Source organism: Ambystoma mexicanum (assembly GCF_040938575.1).
Source record: "Ambystoma mexicanum isolate Mex_15411 chromosome 12 unlocalized genomic scaffold, UKY_AmexF1_1 Mex_chr12_unloc.2, whole genome shotgun sequence".
Taxonomy (NCBI): Eukaryota; Metazoa; Chordata; class Amphibia; order Caudata; family Ambystomatidae; genus Ambystoma; species Ambystoma mexicanum.
The window spans coordinates 11,346,686-11,366,788 of NW_027182323.1; the positions used below are offsets into that span (position 1 = coordinate 11,346,686).

Genomic DNA, 20,103 nt, shown 5'->3' on the forward strand with positions numbered 1-20,103 from the left:
CCGCAACTCCGCTTGCCACCAGCACTGTGTGGCGTCCCGTGCCCTCATCCAGAGACCTAGGTCAGGAAGTCCACGTACACTCTGAGGATGTACTCTGCTCAGCTGTTTCCTTTGACGCAACAGGCCCGGCTGCATTGCCATACCTGTATCCGCCACAGAGGGGTAAGAAAAGATGAGAACATTAAAGGATAAAGGCAACCGGTAAACAGAAGGTGTGGACCAGGAGGTATTTGCATCACCGGGAGGCCTGGAACAGCAGCAAGATGGACGAGCAGCCAGCTGAGCAGCAAGCAAGGCAGAGTTCAAGCGCAAGGGCCACTTTCCTTTGAAAACCCCCACCATTCCCATTGCAGCTCCAATTCGACAAAGGTCCCCGGTGGGCAGAATGGGTGCAAGATTTCACCGATTTCATAGGTGCTGCAGGGTAAGAAAAGTCTCTGGCCATATCTGGCATGATCACAAATGTGTTGGGCAATGAGATGAACGGTAAAATAAAGACCATACCGTAAGAAGAAAGAACACCGTATGACACCCGTGTGGGGGCACTGAACAAGAAATTAATCATCCAGCCCAACAGCGACTACAGAAATTAATACACTGCCGTTTGCGAGCTTTGCTGATGATGAGTCTACTAGGCTGAGGGTGATAGAAGGGTGTACATCGTCTACATTCTGGAAGCAGTTGCTGAAGCAGCCGCTGACCATTGACACAGTCATTGAGCTGGCCAGAGTGCATGAGAGGGTAGATCTGCAGACCACAGCCATTGAAACACAGAAAAAGAAGACAGAGAAAGATGAAACGGTGGCTGCTCTCATGACACCAAGAGGGCCGGTCAACCGGTTCATGGGAGGACCAGTTACCTCGAGGGGGCCTACTCGATATCCATACCAACAAACAGGCAGTCAGCTAGACCACAACGGATATGTTTCAGATGCGGATTCGCATTTCCGCACACCGGAACATGCCCAGCAATTTGTGAGGCATGCTCCAAATGTGGAAGAGAAGGACACTTTCACACCGTGTGCCAAGAAGGCAGACCTTTTCTGACAGCAAGGCCACCACAGACAACCATGTGGAGACCATCAATGAGGGCTTCCCAACAAACAACATGGAGGATACCACGGCCATACTCGCAGATGCCACAAAGAGTGATCAGAGCGATGGAACCGGTTCTGAAATTTGAGGTGGCGACATACAAAGAAATACCACACTAGTACGTGGATTATGCTGATCCATACGAGAATGAATTTAAAAGCCACTGAGATAATGTGGAAATGCTACAGGAGTTTTATATAGACTACACAGACGAATATTTTAATCTAATGCAAGGGGACCAGGAAGCCGAGGAAGGCCCAAGGGTGATGATTGACATGGGGCCTGCTACACATTGCTTCCTCATGGACATTGGAGCAACAGTGAGCATCATGGGAGAACACAAATTTCTCAAAATGGGTGCTAGGAAGATACTGCAAAAGAGAAAGATCCAGGCTCAATAGCCATCCGTGTGGGTTGCACACCTCAGTAACTACACATCCATTCGTCAATTTCAACTGACACTCGCACAACGAGGACGCTCGGCCAACGCCACGATACACGTGATAAGAAGCCCTATAGATGGGTGGTCCCTGCTCAGTTACAAAACGGTGAAATCAATAGGACTCATGTATATAAACTGCCAAGATACAGAAGTGGTAAGGTGCGGTATGGGGCCCCGACAGCTAACGCACAGTGTGGCAAGATTATCACACAGACCCATTTCTAAAGAACAAGTGCGATAAACAAATACCGACCCTCTTCAAGGGACTGGGAAAATAGAAATGGAGCGTCAACTAGCTCCACATCGATGAAAAGGTGCGCCCAGTACCCCAACAGCCCCGGAGGGTTTGGTTTCATTTGCAACAGGCAGTGTCTCAGGAGGTTCAACAGCTGTAGCAAAATGAAATCATTAAGAAGGCGGTAGGGCCCACACCATGGATTTCACCCCTAGTGGTGGTTCCCAAGGAAGGAAGGCGCATCAGGATATGCTTCGACATGAGCGTAGCCAACACAGCCATCCAAGGAGAACGCCGCCGCAGACCAAAAATAGAGATATGATCGTGCAGCTTAACAGAGCCACAACAGTTTACAAGCTTGATCTATCTCAAGGATATCACCAGCTGGGACTGCATCCCTCATCCCATGTGATCATCACATATGCGACACATAGTGGCCTTTTTAGATATATATGCCTTAATTTCGGCATCTCTTCGGCAGCAGAGATGTTTCAGGAAGCCATCAGGTAAGTACTGTTATCGATAAAGACCGATTTTAATTACAGCGATGACATTTTGGTATACAAAACCTCACAGAATGAACACGATCAGGCACTTATGGTATGTGAAGCATTGCAAACGCCAGGCCTCACTCTAAATTTTGACAAATGCAACATAAAGAAAAAGAAGCTGCGATTCTATGGACACGCCTTTTCAGACGAGGGAACGAAGCCAGGCCCAGACAAGGTACGCACCATAACTGACCTAGTGGCACCCACAACGGTATCAGAGGTGAGGTCGACCCGTGGGTCCTTTTCAAGGCTATGTAGTATGGTCCAAAGCCCCCTATGGGGTCCTTAGTGGTATACTGCGATTGGTCCTGTGATTACAGCTGGGCTCTTGAGGGGCCCTAATTATTCGTTGTGCGCGGCGTTATTGCGTCCTGCTCTGTGTCGGCTGCCCTCATTTGGGACATAAGAGTCCACAATGTACCTATACAATAAGAAAACTTTTTCCAAAAAAGTCAACACAATAAGACAAAATAAAACAAAAACCTTTTGCACCGAGCCCAAAACATGAGAAAACTGCGTAGAAAATCTATTTCTTTTTTCAAAAACAAATGCGAGGTATCCTGGGGGGCAGGATGACAGTTTTGAAAGCTGGTTGCGATTGGGGTCATTTACCCTTGGGCTGTCGATCCTCCCCCTCCTCTGAGCCTAGGAGGCTTAATAGCTATTAGGCATTACTTTGGCCCATTAGATGCATCTTTCATCCCAATTCAGAGGATATTTAGTTTAACAAATAGATGCTAGTCCTTAGAGTTGTGAACCATCTAAAGGCTGGGCTGAGCAATAAAGTGTTTGTCTACGTCATAGGGATATATTGATTGTGTGTGGGCAGGCTTGTGTCCTCTGCCAGTGTATGTTTCCTTCTGTTGTAACATTAATGAGTGTTTGCTGGTAGATGGTCTGCTCTACAAGATGAGAACGTTTACAAGATCTTGCTGAAGGCCCCCTTTCCAATTGGTGCCCCAGACTAAATGTCAGTTTAGTGCTGCCTTATGCCTGCAACCTCCTCAATGTGCGAGTGCTTAAGCAATCCCAAGCAAAGGGCTGGGGCCACCCCTGCTCGCATCCATATGGGTGCACTTCACAGCACTTACAACTCTTTGAGAAGAAGTGCTGGATCATTTATCAAAATGCAGCACTTTATAAAGGATGGCAACCAAAACAACAATCTCTTGGCTAAGAAGCAAGTGTCCAGTCCTTTGGGCCACCTGGGCTGGTTAAGATTCCTTTCATATACTTTCTATGCTACTCTTCCATCACAGCCACCCCTCCTCTGATTGCCCGAGAAAGGCAAGCGTTGCTATGACAAAGTGTCAGAAGAGGCCACTGAGCACAGCCCCTGAGCAAGTTAGGCTGAGAGCTAAATTGGCTCACAGCCTGCCAACCAACTTAGTCAGGAAAGTGAAATGTTTGCCCAGGGCATTCATATTTCACGCCGAACTTTAATTGAACCCGAGGTTTGTGTCTCCCATAACCCATAGCACTTCTTTTATGGCAATGCGTGGAGTGTCTCCCTTACACCTTCCCTTCATCTCCCAATTCCAAGATCCCTGTTGCACATGGGATACAATGTATCTATTTGAGAGGGAGAGCAAAAGAGAGGGAGAGACACGGTTTGACAGTAGCAAAGTGAGAAAGTGAAATGGAAGCTCTCTGCAGACGCCAGTGGTAGGAGCACAGGAAGGACTCACATTTCTTTTGCCTTGTTTGGCATTTTTCATGTGCTGGTATAATTTATTTATTAAACATCAATATAGTACCTTCATCCAAGGCGTTGCACGTATTACAAAAAGTACAAAAATAAGGTAAACCACAACCAAGGCATGAAACGAGAGACGTCTAATGCTTTCTTTAGCCCTTCATGTCTTTTTCAGCCTTGCTCTGCCATGTGATGTTCTGCTAAATGTGGATTCCAGATTTTGTGCGGTCCTCACCCACCTGGACCATGGACTTTGACTGCTCTCTGCACTACATGCTCAAATTCTACTTTTCATACAAAACAGGCACACCAGCAAAGCCGCCCATGCATGTCATTTGAACACCCCTCCCAACCAATATCAAACATCAGAACACTGCACCTCTGCAACCAACTTACATACCACAACCCATGGCAGAACATCCCTTGGCACCACAGGCATATAAAGCACCCCTTCATGCAAAAACACCTTCATGCTTTTGGCACAGAACACCTGGCAACCGATCCACACATAGAGTGCAGGATACTTCCAGTGTGCATGCGTCAACACAAAAGCAAAGCCATCTTGCATTTCCCTCTTCTCCTCACTAATGTAACCCATCCCTCTCTCTAAGATCCTGCGGAGCCCCTGGAGACCATGCAAATGGCGCTGGATCGGGTATAAAACCCAGTAACATACCATAACCTTGATTTATGGGATCTGGGTCATCTGCCCCCGCAGTAAAACTGCTCGGGCCCCCGTTTTGTCTGTTCATTGACAACGGGGGCCCAGCCCATTTTTGTCCACCTCCTCCATTGTTAAGTATGCAGGGGACACCCCCGCAATCCCTGAGGCTACAGATACCTAACATGGGGAGCAGGGGACACCTCCAAACCCTGCTCCTCATGTTCCGGTATTTTGGCACCCAAATTGTTGGAAAAAATTCGAACTAATGGTAGTGACCGAATTGGGTCAACTCTACCATGCGATCAATATTTTCGGAACAATTTGGGTAATACCTCTTTAAGTGCATTGTGGGATTTATAGTGAACTAGCAGTGACATACGCTCACCTTCCCACCCCAGCACGAAAGGCTTAAATATGTATTCCTCCATTCGTATCCGTAGGGGAACGCGATTGTTTATACCATTTACCTAAACTGGCTTATTTTCTTGCCTTATACGTTGATCAATAGCTGATCTTCCTTTCAAATGCAGCAGTTTAATTGTTTTGCACTTTAGTTCAGGTTTTTTTCTTTCCATTGAAAATATTGTTTCGACTACCCACGAATTTCTAAGTTTATTATTCCTGCATTTGTTGCCAGTTACAAACCCAGAGTTGTCTATATTTGTCCTGTTTTTGTTATAGGGTTCAGTGTTATACTATACAGTCTGCAGGTGGCGCTACTGAGTCCTTGAAAACAGCTTCTTTTATATTAGTCCTCCTATTTAGTCCAACCCATGCAAACCCAATCTCTTTATTATACGCTAATTAGGAATAGGTTAGCGCCAACAGCGTAGATAAGAGAATGGCGAGTTGTGCATGGCTACCAGAAGCGCTGCTAGTAAGGGTCCCTGCCCTCCTGCCCCTGCAAGTGGGACGTTGAGTGATTGTGTTAGTGAGATACCTGTATTCCCGTACAATATCCATGTTTTCTCTTCTAAATAATAAAATCTCAATCATGAAAGGAGTCATTCTGGATTTTCCAGATTTGCTCATGAAATTTCACTGATTGGACGCTTGGCTATGCTTTTCTGCAAAAAGGTGAAATCTTAAACTAGAATTACAGTAGATAACAAAAATATGCTACTGCATGTACTTCTCCTTCTTGAACAGAGTATATTGAGGGACTGGAAAGTACTGCTCACGTGGTTCCATGGTGTAATGGTTAGCACTCTGGACTCTGAATCCAGCGATCCGAGTTCAAATCTCGGTGGGACCTAGTTTTTTTTGAAAAAAAACATTTGACATAAAAATGTTATGTCGACTTAATGTTAACAGGACGTGTCTTGCTATTTTTACTTGCAAATGGTGGCAGAAGTGACTTGTGTGTTTGGAGACGGTACACATGGTACTTTCATAGTCTTTATTTAAACAGAGAAGGCGTTCCCAGGTTTCTGCAACAGAACTTCAATTTCTCTGCCTTTCATCTCTTAGTGTTCTCTCTGAGCAGCAGGTCAGCAAAGTATTCGGGAAACAGTTGCATAGCATCTAACATTCTGTGCTCATTAATCTTGCTTACTGTCCTAAATCTACGTCCTTGCTTACTGTCCTAAATGTAAGTTGATGACTCTCCCATGACCGCAGAATCCCTTTTTTCGGTGCATGTTTTATCGCCTGGAACTGACAGGGGACCCTCTATCTAATACCTCTTTTTTTTTAGATGTACTCTCTTTGTACCCCTAAAACAGTTCAATCACATTGAGCTGGTTATGTATCAAACTCCCACATAACCTATTTCCTCCTCTTATTTAATGTGAACCAGCAGACCTTGAGACTCGCCACTTCAAGGACTATATGTCTTCTCAGTCTTTCTTTCATATCCATGTATGTTGTTGTTGCTTTTACATGTTTTTCAGATTGACACCAATGGAATGTTATTACACGTTTAATTCACTGAAAAGGAAAACGGACAACTGGTTCAAGAAGTAAGAACCATTTGCTGAGTTTTCCCGCTCGTTACCGCGTGTGTCTTGGTTTTGCACGTGATGTGCATGAAAACATATGTGCCTATATAGTATGGTTATAAAATGTAATATGTTGTTTTGGCAGCATCTCTAGAAACCATCTTAACATAAATCATGTTTCCCTTATATCTCCCATCTGCATTTCTCTTTGAAAGTCTTGATTTATTTTTCACTTTCCGGCAAATCATTACTAAAACACGGAATCTGTATGTTCCTGCAATGGACATAGATCCCTGCCAGCTGCCTTGCCTGTGCCCAGGACGAGAAAAGGTGCTTTGCTTCCCCTCACAATGGGTGGATGCTGCCGCTGTCCTTGAACTGATCAATAAGCTCAAATCCACTGGCTCAGCTGTGGCCCTGGAACAGCTTTTCCTTCAATGCCTTTAAGAGGCTCATCTGATCAACCCCATCTTTTCCGCTGGTTTGTCCCCCATATGAACACGGCAGGCGTTACCTTCATGCTTATAAAGAAACCAACACTGGACCCCGCCATACTGGCCTCTTATAGACTTATCTCCAGCCTTCTTGTAATATCTAACATGGTTCTATGTGAAAATGTCTGCAGGTAAATGTAGTCAGCAAAAAGTCATTTTAATAAAGTTAGTCATTCAATAAAAACTATGCCAGGTCTGAAAATGTTGCCAGTAAATAAGGTCACCAAAACACCTATTTTTAAATACACAAAAGCACAAGGCTGCAACCCTAAATATGAACTCCATTCCTAAACCGTCCCCTAACTCGAATTACACCACTTATCCTACCCTAAATTCTCACAGAACAGGAACCCTTCAGCACACGAATGCACTTTATTTGCATATTAGCGAATGCAAAATAAAGAGCAAATCAACAGTGAACCTGTCTCCAATACAATCACCAGGTCGCCACAAATTACACAGCCCTAGCCCTGACCCAAACCCTTCCTGTAATACTAACCTTACCTTAATTGCAACTCTAACACTTACCCTAATGATTACTTTACCCTAACCACTAGGTTTAACCTAACTGCTATCCTACGCCAACACCACCAGCCCTTTCCATCCTCTGTATCCATTTCTTTAACACTTCCCCAAACCAATACCCAAACCCTTCAGCTGACACAGAATCTCGTCTAACCACTAACCAAACCTGAACATATTTACTCTAACCCTAACCCCTATCCTTCCCCTAACCCTAAACCAGGCAATAACAAGCCCACTAAATACTCTTTTACCTAACAATTACTGTAGCAACACTACCAATTTTGGCTACTTTTCAGCTGCGTTTTTGACTACTTTTTGCTTGGCATCGTTTTCACTGCAGAGGTATTTTCACCACGACATTTTCACAGACTATTTTTGATGGTTATATTTTGTCGGGATACCTGTAACATGATGTGCTGGTTCTGTTGGAGCGCTTGGTGGCAGAAAATATGGCTGACCACCACATCCTGCTTTATTATGACATGACATGCAATTTGCAAATTGGAAGTATGTCAGGATGATGCAAAGTAGGAGTATACTGATGCTGTGAAAAGTCGGCATTTAGAGCTATTTTTAACTGGGCATGAATTGCTTTTTGTAGAGCCAGTTCAACATCCAGATGCATACTGGTCGCTGCACTGATGCCTTGAAAGCATTTCCGGAAACCTTAGTGAAGACACAATTACCACATTTGCTAAGGTAACATTACCAGCTTGAACACTCGTGCACATGTTGTTATTACACCGGTGGTAAAACAAGCAGCATGTTGTCATTGTGCTGGGGCTACAATGAGCAAAACTGTTGTAATGACAAGGTTTATGCTAAGCACCAGCGTAATGACAAAAGATGTGTTGGAATTAGGGCGCTACAAAACCCTTCATGTGCATCTCTTAGCGCCAGGCCTAACGCCGCAATGTTTGTGTTCGTGTTTTGGGTGCTTCCAACGGTGCGGATGTTAACGTTTCAGCACTGCAAACATGCAGCCATATTGTGTAATTTCACTGTCACTACAACCAGACAAATACCTTCCCTGCTCCTGCACTAGAGCAGTGCAAATTGGATGAATCTCCCCCAATGCGTGCCAGCACACACAACCCTCTTCCGACCTGAAGCCATACAATGGGCTGACAGTATTTCCTAAGCATTTGCACACGAATGGTGTTGAGGAGCATCTCATGGTCTTCTCTGTAGCCGGCTTTAGTTTCCAAAATATGACATCTGGATTTCCAGATGCGTACATCATCAACTTTTCCTATAAAAGCAAAGATAATTTAAATGTACAAAACGTCCCCGACCACGAAGGGACTCGAACCCTCAATCTTCTGATTCGAAGTCAGACGCCTTATCCATTAGGCCACGCGGTCCACTGGTTGCAACATCTGTATACTTATATAAATAGCGTCCTCCGTCACATTGCATATGCTATCTTGTCTGTCTATGAGGTTAGACCAGAGTCAATCCCCTCATTCTTTATGGAAGTGATATGTTGAACACATATTAAGATGAAGACCCATTTAAATATACAGCCCAGATCTAAAGTACAGGAACCAGTCTCTCACGCGTTTTACTTCTTTCTCTCTGTCTCGCTTCATCCCCGCCTGTCCCCAAATATTGTTCTCTCCTTTTCCGCCTGTATTCTCTCTATCCGTGGACTTCTGAGGCTGTGTCTTAATCGATGCAGCTCTCATGTTCATCTAATTAACTAAATAGATGAAGATGTGTCCTGGTCACCTGCATCACCACAAGCCACAGCGCCTTCCTTATGCACACTTATAAAAAAAAAAAGCAACACCAAAAACAACATACAGCCGCTTCCTAGATCCACAAGCTTATGAAAATGTGGGGGGTTGTGAGCTGGCAGAAGCAGCTTTAACGGAGTGACCATGCTAGGTCACAAGGGTCTGAGAGGAAGAGGAGGAGTAAGGGGAGAAAACATTAGTCAATAGACGGAGTTGAATGCAGACCCTTTAGGCCCAAATGCAACAACTGGCGACAAGCCATAAGTCCCACGCCGCGAGAGACGTCCACTGCACTCTGCAGTTCCTACGCGACTGCAGTCCGCAGTTCCACTTGACACTGACTGCAGTGGCGTCCCATGCCGGCATCCAGACTCCGAGGTCAGGATGGTCTGCGTTCCAACATTACTGTTCCGCTGTGATCCGCAACTCCGCTTGCCACCAGCACTGTGTGGCGTCCCGTGCCCTCATCCAGAGACCTAGGTCAGGAAGTCCACGTACACTATGAGGATGTACTCTGCTCAGCTGTTTCCTTTGACGCAACAGGCCCGGCTGCATTGCCATACCTGTATCCGCCACAGAGGGGTAAGAAAAGATGAGAACATTAAAGGATAAAGGCAACCGGTAAACAGAAGGTGTGGACCAGGAGGTATTTGCATCACCGGGAGGCCTGGAACAGCAGCAAGATGGACGAGCAGCCAGCTGAGCAGCAAGCAAGGCAGAGTTCAAGCGCAAGGGCCACTTTCCTTTGAAAACCCCCACCATTCCCATTGCAGCTCCAATTCGACAAAGGTCCCCGGTGGGCAGAATGGGTGCAAGATTTCACCGATTTCATAGGTGCTGCAGGGTAAGAAAAGTCTCTGGCCATATCTGGCATGATCACAAATGTGTTGGGCAATGAGATGAACGGTAAAATAAAGACCATACCGTAAGAAGAAAGAACACCGTATGACACCCGTGTGGGGGCACTGAACAAGAAATTAATCATCCAGCCCAACAGCGACTACAGAAATTAATACACTGCCGTTTGCGAGCTTTGCTGATGATGAGTCTACTAGGCTGAGGGTGATAGAAGGGTGTACATCGTCTACATTCTGGAAGCAGTTGCTGAAGCAGCCGCTGACCATTGACACAGTCATTGAGCTGGCCAGAGTGCATGAGAGGGTAGATCTGCAGACCACAGCCATTGAAACACAGAAAAAGAAGACAGAGAAAGATGAAACGGTGGCTGCTCTCATGACACCAAGAGGGCCGGTCAACCGGTTCATGGGAGGACCAGTTACCTCGAGGGGGCCTACTCGATATCCATACCAACAAACAGGCAGTCAGCTAGACCACAACGGATATGTTTCAGATGCGGATTCGCATTTCCGCACACCGGAACATGCCCAGCAATTTGTGAGGCATGCTCCAAATGTGGAAGAGAAGGACACTTTCACACCGTGTGCCAAGAAGGCAGACCTTTTCTGACAGCAAGGCCACCACAGACAACCATGTGGAGACCATCAATGAGGGCTTCCCAACAAACAACATGGAGGATACCACGGCCATACTCGCAGATGCCACAAAGAGTGATCAGAGCGATGGAACCGGTTCTGAAATTTGAGGTGGCGACATACAAAGAAATACCACACTAGTACGTGGATTATGCTGATCCATACGAGAATGAATTTAAAAGCCACTGAGATAATGTGGAAATGCTACAGGAGTTTTATATAGACTACACAGACGAATATTTTAATCTAATGCAAGGGGACCAGGAAGCCGAGGAAGGCCCAAGGGTGATGATTGACATGGGGCCTGCTACACATTGCTTCCTCATGGACATTGGAGCAACAGTGAGCATCATGGGAGAACACAAATTTCTCAAAATGGGTGCTAGGAAGATACTGCAAAAGAGAAAGATCCAGGCTCAATAGCCATCCGTGTGGGTTGCACACCTCAGTAACTACACATCCATTCGTCAATTTCAACTGACACTCGCACAACGAGGACGCTCGGCCAACGCCACGATACACGTGATAAGAAGCCCTATAGATGGGTGGTCCCTGCTCAGTTACAAAACGGTGAAATCAATAGGACTCATGTATATAAACTGCCAAGATACAGAAGTGGTAAGGTGCGGTATGGGGCCCCGACAGCTAACGCACAGTGTGGCAAGATTATCACACAGACCCATTTCTAAAGAACAAGTGCGATAAACAAATACCGACCCTCTTCAAGGGACTGGGAAAATAGAAATGGAGCGTCAACTAGCTCCACATCGATGAAAAGGTGCGCCCAGTACCCCAACAGCCCCGGAGGGTTTGGTTTCATTTGCAACAGGCAGTGTCTCAGGAGGTTCAACAGCTGTAGCAAAATGAAATCATTAAGAAGGCGGTAGGGCCCACACCATGGATTTCACCCCTAGTGGTGGTTCCCAAGGAAGGAAGGCGCATCAGGATATGCTTCGACATGAGCGTAGCCAACACAGCCATCCAAGGAGAACGCCGCCGCAGACCAAAAATAGAGATATGATCGTGCAGCTTAACAGAGCCACAACAGTTTACAAGCTTGATCTATCTCAAGGATATCACCAGCTGGGACTGCATCCCTCATCCCATGTGATCATCACATATGCGACACATAGTGGCCTTTTTAGATATATATGCCTTAATTTCGGCATCTCTTCGGCAGCAGAGATGTTTCAGGAAGCCATCAGGTAAGTACTGTTATCGATAAAGTCCGATTTTAATTACAGCGATGACATTTTGGTATACAAAACCTCACAGAATGAACACGATCAGGCACTTATGGTATGTGAAGCATTGCAAACGCCAGGCCTCACTCTAAATTTTGACAAATGCAACATAAAGAAAAAGAAGCTGCGATTCTATGGACACGCCTTTTCAGACGAGGGAACGAAGCCAGGCCCAGACAAGGTACGCACCATAACTGACCTAGTGGCACCCACAACGGTATCAGAGGTGAGGTCGACCCGTGGGTCCTTTTCAAGGCTATGTAGTATGGTCCAAAGCCCCCTATGGGGTCCTTAGTGGTATACTGCGATTGGTCCTGTGATTACAGCTGGGCTCTTGAGGGGCCCTAATTATTCGTTGTGCGCGGCGTTATTGCGTCCTGCTCTGTGTCGGCTGCCCTCATTTGGGACATAAGAGTCCACAATGTACCTATACAATAAGAAAACTTTTTCCAAAAAAGTCAACACAATAAGACAAAATAAAACAAAAACCTTTTGCACCGAGCCCAAAACATGAGAAAACTGCGTAGAAAATCTATTTCTTTTTTCAAAAACAAATGCGAGGTATCCTGGGGGGCAGGATGACAGTTTTGAAAGCTGGTTGCGATTGGGGTCATTTACCCTTGGGCTGTCGATCCTCCCCCTCCTCTGAGCCTAGGAGGCTTAATAGCTATTAGGCATTACTTTGGCCCATTAGATGCATCTTTCATCCCAATTCAGAGGATATTTAGTTTAACAAATAGATGCTAGTCCTTCCGTTGTGAACCATCTAAAGGCTGGGCTGAGCAATAAAGTGTTTGTCTACGTCATAGGGATATATTGATTGTGTGTGGGCAGGCTTGTGTCCTCTGCCAGTGTATGTTTCCTTCTGTTGTAACATTAATGAGTGTTTGCTGGTAGATGGTCTGCTCTACAAGATGAGAACGTTTACAAGATCTTGCTGAAGGCCCCCTTTCCAATTGGTGCCCCAGACTAAATGTCAGTTTAGTGCTGCCTTATGCCTGCAACCTCCTCAATGTGCGAGTGCTTAAGCAATCCCAAGCAAAGGGCTGGGGCCACCCCTGCTCGCATCCATATGGGTGCACTTCACAGCACTTACAACTCTTTGAGAAGAAGTGCTGGATCATTTATCAAAATGCAGCACTTTATAAAGGATGGCAACCAAAACAACAATCTCTTGGCTAAGAAGCAAGTGTCCAGTCCTTTGGGCCACCTGGGCTGGTTAAGATTCCTTTCATATACTTTCTATGCTACTCTTCCATCACAGCCACCCCTCCTCTGATTGCCCGAGAAAGGCAAGCGTTGCTATGACAAAGTGTCAGAAGAGGCCACTGAGCACAGCCCCTGAGCAAGTTAGGCTGAGAGCTAAATTGGCTCACAGCCTGCCAACCAACTTAGTCAGGAAAGTGAAATGTTTGCCCAGGGCATTCATATTTCACGCCGAACTTTAATTGAACCCGAGGTTTGTGTCTCCCATAACCCATAGCACTTCTTTTATGGCAATGCGTGGAGTGTCTCCCTTACTCCTTCCCTTCATCTCCCAATTCCAAGATCCCTGTTGCACATGGGATACAATGTATCTATTTGAGAGGGAGAGCAAAAGAGAGGGAGAGACACGGTTTGACAGTAGCAAAGTGAGAAAGTGAAATGGAAGCTCTCTGCAGACGCCAGTGGTAGGAGCACAGGAAGGACTCACATTTCTTTTGCCTTGTTTGGCATTTTTCATGTGCTGGTATAATTTATTTATTAAACATCAATATAGTACCTTCATCCAAGGCGTTGCACGTATTACAAAAAGTACAAAAATAAGGTAAACCACAACCAAGGCATGAAACGAGAGACGTCTAATGCTTTCTTTAGCCCTTCATGTCTTTTTCAGCCTTGCTCTGCCATGTGATGTTCTGCTAAATGTGGATTCCAGATTTTGTGCGGTCCTCACCCACCTGGACCATGGACTTTGACTGCTCTCTGCACTACATGCTCAAATTCTACTTTTCATACAAAACAGGCACACCAGCAAAGCCGCCCATGCATGTCATTTGAACACCCCTCCCAACCAATATCAAACATCAGAACACTGCACCTCTGCAACCAACTTACATACCACAACCCATGGCAGAACATCCCTTGGCACCACAGGCATATAAAGCACCCCTTCATGCAAAAACACCTTCATGCTTTTGGCACAGAACACCTGGCAACCGATCCACACATAGAGTGCAGGATACTTCCAGTGTGCATGCGTCAACACAAAAGCAAAGCCATCTTGCATTTCCCTCTTCTCCTCACTAATGTAACCCATCCCTCTCTCTAAGATCCTGCGGAGCCCCTGGAGACCATGCAAATGGCGCTGGATCGGGTATAAAACCCAGTAACATACCATAACCTTGATTTATGGGATCTGGGTCATCTGCCCCCGCAGTAAAACTGCTCGGGCCCCCGTTTTGTCTGTTCATTGACAACGGGGGCCCAGCCCATTTTTGTCCACCTCCTCCATTGTTAAGTATGCAGGGGACACCCCCGCAATCCCTGAGGCTACAGATACCTAACATGGGGAGCAGGGGACACCTCCAAACCCTGCTCCTCATGTTCCGGTATTTTGGCACCCAAATTGTTGGAAAAAATTCGAACTAATGGTAGTGACCGAATTGGGTCAACTCTACCATGCGATCAATATTTTCGGAACAATTTGGGTAATACCTCTTTAAGTGCATTGTGGGATTTATAGTGAACTAGCAGTGACATACGCTCACCTTCCCACCCCAGCACGAAAGGCTTAAATATGTATTCCTCCATTCGTATCCGTAGGGGAACGCGATTGTTTATACCATTTACCTAAACTGGCTTATTTTCTTGCCTTATACGTTGATCAATAGCTGATCTTCCTTTCAAATGCAGCAGTTTAATTGTTTTGCACTTTAGTTCAGGTTTTTTTCTTTCCATTGAAAATATTGTTTCGACTACCCACGAATTTCTAAGTTTATTATTCCTGCATTTGTTGCCAGTTACAAACCCAGAGTTGTCTATATTTGTCCTGTTTTTGTTATAGGGTTCAGTGTTATACTATACAGTCTGCAGGTGGCGCTACTGAGTCCTTGAAAACAGCTTCTTTTATATTAGTCCTCCTATTTAGTCCAACCCATGCAAACCCAATCTCTTTATTATACGCTAATTAGGAATAGGTTAGCGCCAACAGCGTAGATAAGAGAATGGCGAGTTGTGCATGGCTACCAGAAGCGCTGCTAGTAAGGGTCCCTGCCCTCCTGCCCCTGCAAGTGGGACGTTGAGTGATTGTGTTAGTGAGATACCTGTATTCCCGTACAATATCCATGTTTTCTCTTTTAAATAATAAAATCTCAATCATGAAAGGAGTCATTCTGGATTTTCCAGATTTGCTCATGAAATTTCACCGATTGGACGCTTGGCTATGCTTTTCTGCTAAAAGGTGAAATCTTAAACTAGAATTACAGTAGATAACAAAAATATGCTACTGCAAGTACTTCTCCTTCTTGAACAGAGTATATTGAGGGACTGGAACGTACTGTTCACGTGGTTCCATGGTGTAATGGTTAGCACTCTGGACTCTGAATCCAGCGATCCGAGTTCAAATCTCGGTGGGACCTAGGTTTTTTTGAAAAAAAACATTTAACATAAAAATGTTATGTCGACTTAATGTTAACAGGACGTGTCTTGCTATTTTTACTTGCAAATGGTGGCAGAAGTGACTTGTGTGTTTGGAGACGGTACACATGGTACTTTCATAGTCTTTATTTAAACAGAGAAGGCGTTCCCAGGTTTCTGCAACAGAACTTCAATTTCTCTGCCTTTCATCTCTTAGTGTTCTCTCTGAGCAGCAGGTCAGCAAAGTATTCGGGAAACAGTTGCATAGCATCTAACATTCTGTGCTCATTAATCTTGCTTACTGTCCTAAATCTACGTCCTTGCTTACTGTCCTAAATGTAAGTTGATGACTCTCCCATGACCGCAGAATCCCTTTTTTAGGGGCATGTTTTATCGCCTGGAACTGACAGGGGACCCTCTATCTAATACCTCTTTTTTTTTAGATGTACTCTCTTTGTACCCCTAAAACAGTTCAATCACATTGAGCTGGTTATGTATCAAACTCCCACATAACCTATTTCCTCCTCTTATTTAATGTGAACCAGCAGACCTTGAGACTCGCCACTTCAAGGACTATATGTCTTCTCAGTCTTTCTTTCATATCCATGTATGTTGTTGTTGCTTTTACATGTTTTTCAGATTGACACCAATGGAATGTTATTACACGTTTAATTCACTGAAAAGGAAAACGGACAACTGGTTCAAGAAGTAAGAACCATTTGCTGAGTTTTCCCGCTCGTTACCGCGTGTGTCTTGGTTTTGCACGTGATGTGCATGAAAACATATGTGCCTATATAGTATGGTTATAAAATGTAATATGTTGTTTTGGCAGCATCTCTAGAAACCATCTTAACATAAATCATGTTTCCCTTATATCTCCCATCTGCATTTCTCTTTGAAAGTCTTGATTTATTTTTCACTTTCCGGCAAATCATTACTAAAACACGGAATCTGTATGTTCCTGCAATGGACATAGATCCCTGCCAGCTGCCTTGCCTGTGCCCAGGACGAGAAAAGGTGCTTTGCTTCCCCTCACAATGGGTGGATGCTGCCGCTGTCCTTGAACTGATCAATAAGCTCAAATCCACTGGCTCAGCTGTGGCCCTGGAACAGCTTTTCCTTCAATGCCTTTAAGAGGCTCATCTGATCAACCCCATCTTTTCCGCTGGTTTGTCCCCCATATGAACACGGCAGGCGTTACCTTCATGCTTATAAAGAAACCAACACTGGACCCCGCCATACTGGCCTCTTATAGACTTATCTCCAGCCTTCTTGTAATATCTAACATGGTTCTATGTGAAAATGTCTGCAGGTAAATGTAGTCAGCAAAAAGTCATTTTAATAAAGTTAGTCATTCAATAAAAACTATGCCAGGTCTGAAAATGTTGCCAGTAAATAAGGTCACCAAAACACCTATTTTTAAATACACAAAAGCACAAGGCTGCAACCCTAAATATGAACTCCATTCCTAAACCGTCCCCTAACTCGAATTACACCACTTATCCTACCCTAAATTCTCACAGAACAGGAACCCTTCAGCACACGAATGCACTTTATTTGCATATTAGCGAATGCAAAATAAAGAGCAAATCAACAGTGAACCTGTCTCCAATACAATCACCAGGTCGCCACAAATTACACAGCCCTAGCCCTGACCCAAACCCTTCCTGTAATACTAACCTTACCTTAATTGCAACTCTAACACTTACCCTAATGATTACTTTACCCTAACCACTAGGTTTAACCTAACTGCTATCCTACGCCAACACCACCAGCCCTTTCCATCCTCTGTATCCATTTCTTTAACACTTCCCCAAACCAATACCCAAACCCTTCAGCTGACACAGAATCTCGTCTAACCACTAACCAAACCTGAACATATTTACTCTAACCCTAACCCCTATCCTTCCCCTAACCCTAAACCAGGCAATAACAAGCCCACTAAATACTCTTTTACCTAACAATTACTGTAGCAACACTACCAATTTTGGCTACTTTTCAGCTGCGTTTTTGACTACTTTTTGCTTGGCATCGTTTTCACTGCAGAGGTATTTTCACCACGACATTTTCACAGACTATTTTTGATGGCTATATTTTGTCGGGATACCTGTAACATGATGTGCTGGTTCTGTTGGAGCGCTTGGTGGCAGAAAATATGGCTGACCACCACATCCTGCTTTATTATGACATGACATGCAATTTGCAAATTGGAAGTATGTCAGGATGATGCAAAGTAGGAGTATACTGATGCTGTGAAAAGTCGGCATTTAGAGCTATTTTTAACTGGGCATGAATTGCTTTTTGTAGAGCCAGTTCAACATCCAGATGCATACTGGTCGCTGCACTGATGCCTTGAAAGCATTTCCGGAAACCTTAGTGAAGACACAATTACCACATTTGCTAAGGTAACATTACCAGCTTGAACACTCGTGCACATGTTGTTATTACACCGGTGGTAAAACAAGCAGCATGTTGTCATTGTGCTGGGGCTACAATGAGCAAAACTGTTGTAATGACAAGGTTTATGCTAAGCACCAGCGTAATGACAAAAGATGTGTTGGAATTAGGGCGCTACAAAACCCTTCATGTGCATCTCTTAGCGCCAGGCCTAACGCCGCAATGTTTGTGTTCGTGTTTTGGGTGCTTCCAACGGTGCGGATGTTAACGTTTCAGCACTGCAAACATGCAGCCATATTGTGTAATTTCACTGTCACTACAACCAGACAAATACCTTCCCTGCTCCTGCACTAGAGCAGTGCAAATTGGATGAATCTCCCCCAATGCGTGCCAGCACACACAACCCTCTTCCGACCTGAAGCCATACAATGGGCTGACAGTATTTCCTAAGCATTTGCACACGAATGGTGTTGAGGAGCATCTCATGGTCTTCTCTGTAGCCGGCTTTAGTTTCCAAAATATGACATCTGGATTTCCAGATGCGTACATCATCAACTTTTCCTATAAAAGCAAAGATAATTTAAATGTACAAAACGTCCCCGACCACGAAGGGACTCGAACCCTCAATCTTCTGATTCGAAGTCAGACGCCTTATCCATTAGGCCACGCGGTCCACTGGTTGCAACATCTGTATACTTATATAAATAGCGTCCTCCATCACATTGCATATGCTATCTTGTCTGTCTATGAGGTTAGACCAGAGTCAATCCCCTCATTCTTTGTGGAAGTGATATGTTGAACACATATTAAGATGAAGACCCATTTAAATATACAGCCCAGATCTAAAGTACAGGAACCAGTCTCTCATGCGTTTTACTTCTTTCTCTCTGTCTCGCTTCATCCCCGCCTGTCCCCAAATATTGTTCTCTCCTTTTCCGCCTGTATTCTCTCTATCCGTGGACTTCTGAGGCTGTGTCTTAATCGATGCAGCTCTCATGTTCATCTAATTAACTAAATAGATGAAGATGTGTCCTGGTCACCTGCATCACCACAAGCCACAGCGCCTTCCTTATGCACACTTATAAAAAAAAAAAGCAACACCAAAAACAACATACAGCCGCTTCCTAGATCCACAAGCTTATGAAAATGTGGGGGGTTGTGAGCTGGCAGAAGCAGCTTTAACGGAGTGACCATGCTAGGTCACAAGGGTCTGAGAGGAAGAGGAGGAGTAAGGGGAGAAAACATTAGTCAATAGACGGAGTTGAATGCAGACCCTTTAGGCCCAAATGCAACAACTGGCGACAAGCCATAAGTCCCACGCCGCGAGAGACGTCCACTGCACTCTGCAGTTCCTACGCGACTGCAGTCCGCAGTTCCACTTGACACTGACTGCAGTGGCGTCCCATGCCGGCATCCAGACTCCGAGGTCAGGATGGTCTGCGTTCCAACATTACTGTTCCGCTGTGATCCGCAACTCCGCTTGCCACCAGCACTGTGTGGCGTCCCGTGCCCTCATCCAGAGACCTAGGTCAGGAAGTCCACGTACACTATGAGGATGTACTCTGCTCAGCTGTTTCCTTTGACGCAACAGGCCCGGCTGCATTGCCATACCTGTATCCGCCACAGAGGGGTAAGAAAAGATGAGAACATTAAAGGATAAAGGCAACCGGTAAACAGAAGGTGTGGACCAGGAGGTATTTGCATCACCGGGAGGCCTGGAACAGCAGCAAGATGGACGAGCAGCCAGCTGAGCAGCAAGCAAGGCAGAGTTCAAGCGCAAGGGCCACTTTCCTTTGAAAACCCCCACCATTCCCATTGCAGCTCCAATTCGACAAAGGTCCCCGGTGGGCAGAATGGGTGCAAGATTTCACCGATTTCATAGGTGCTGCAGGGTAAGAAAAGTCTCTGGCCATATCTGGCATGATCACAAATGTGTTGGGCAATGAGATGAACGGTAAAATAAAGACCAT

The 20,103-nt window shown here is 45.1% G+C and overlaps 4 non-coding genes across 4 annotated transcripts; 2 read left to right on the forward strand and 2 right to left on the reverse strand.

The window, feature by feature from the left end:
• The first annotated feature begins 5,866 nt into the window (after nt 1–5,866).
• TRNAQ-CUG (transfer RNA glutamine (anticodon CUG)) lies at nt 5,867–5,938 on the forward strand. The gene has a single exon. It is a non-coding gene; the product is annotated as a tRNA-Gln (tRNA).
• Nucleotides 5,939–8,933: 2,995 nt separating this feature from the next.
• Nucleotides 8,934–9,006, reverse strand: TRNAR-UCG (transfer RNA arginine (anticodon UCG)). Its single transcript has one exon. It is a non-coding gene; the product is annotated as a tRNA-Arg (tRNA).
• A 6,660-nt stretch (nt 9,007–15,666) lies between these two features.
• TRNAQ-CUG (transfer RNA glutamine (anticodon CUG)) lies at nt 15,667–15,738 on the forward strand. Its single transcript has one exon. It is a non-coding gene; the product is annotated as a tRNA-Gln (tRNA).
• Nucleotides 15,739–18,733: 2,995 nt separating this feature from the next.
• On the reverse strand, nt 18,734–18,806 carry TRNAR-UCG (transfer RNA arginine (anticodon UCG)). Its single transcript has one exon. It is a non-coding gene; the product is annotated as a tRNA-Arg (tRNA).
• Nucleotides 18,807–20,103: the final 1,297 nt, after the last annotated feature.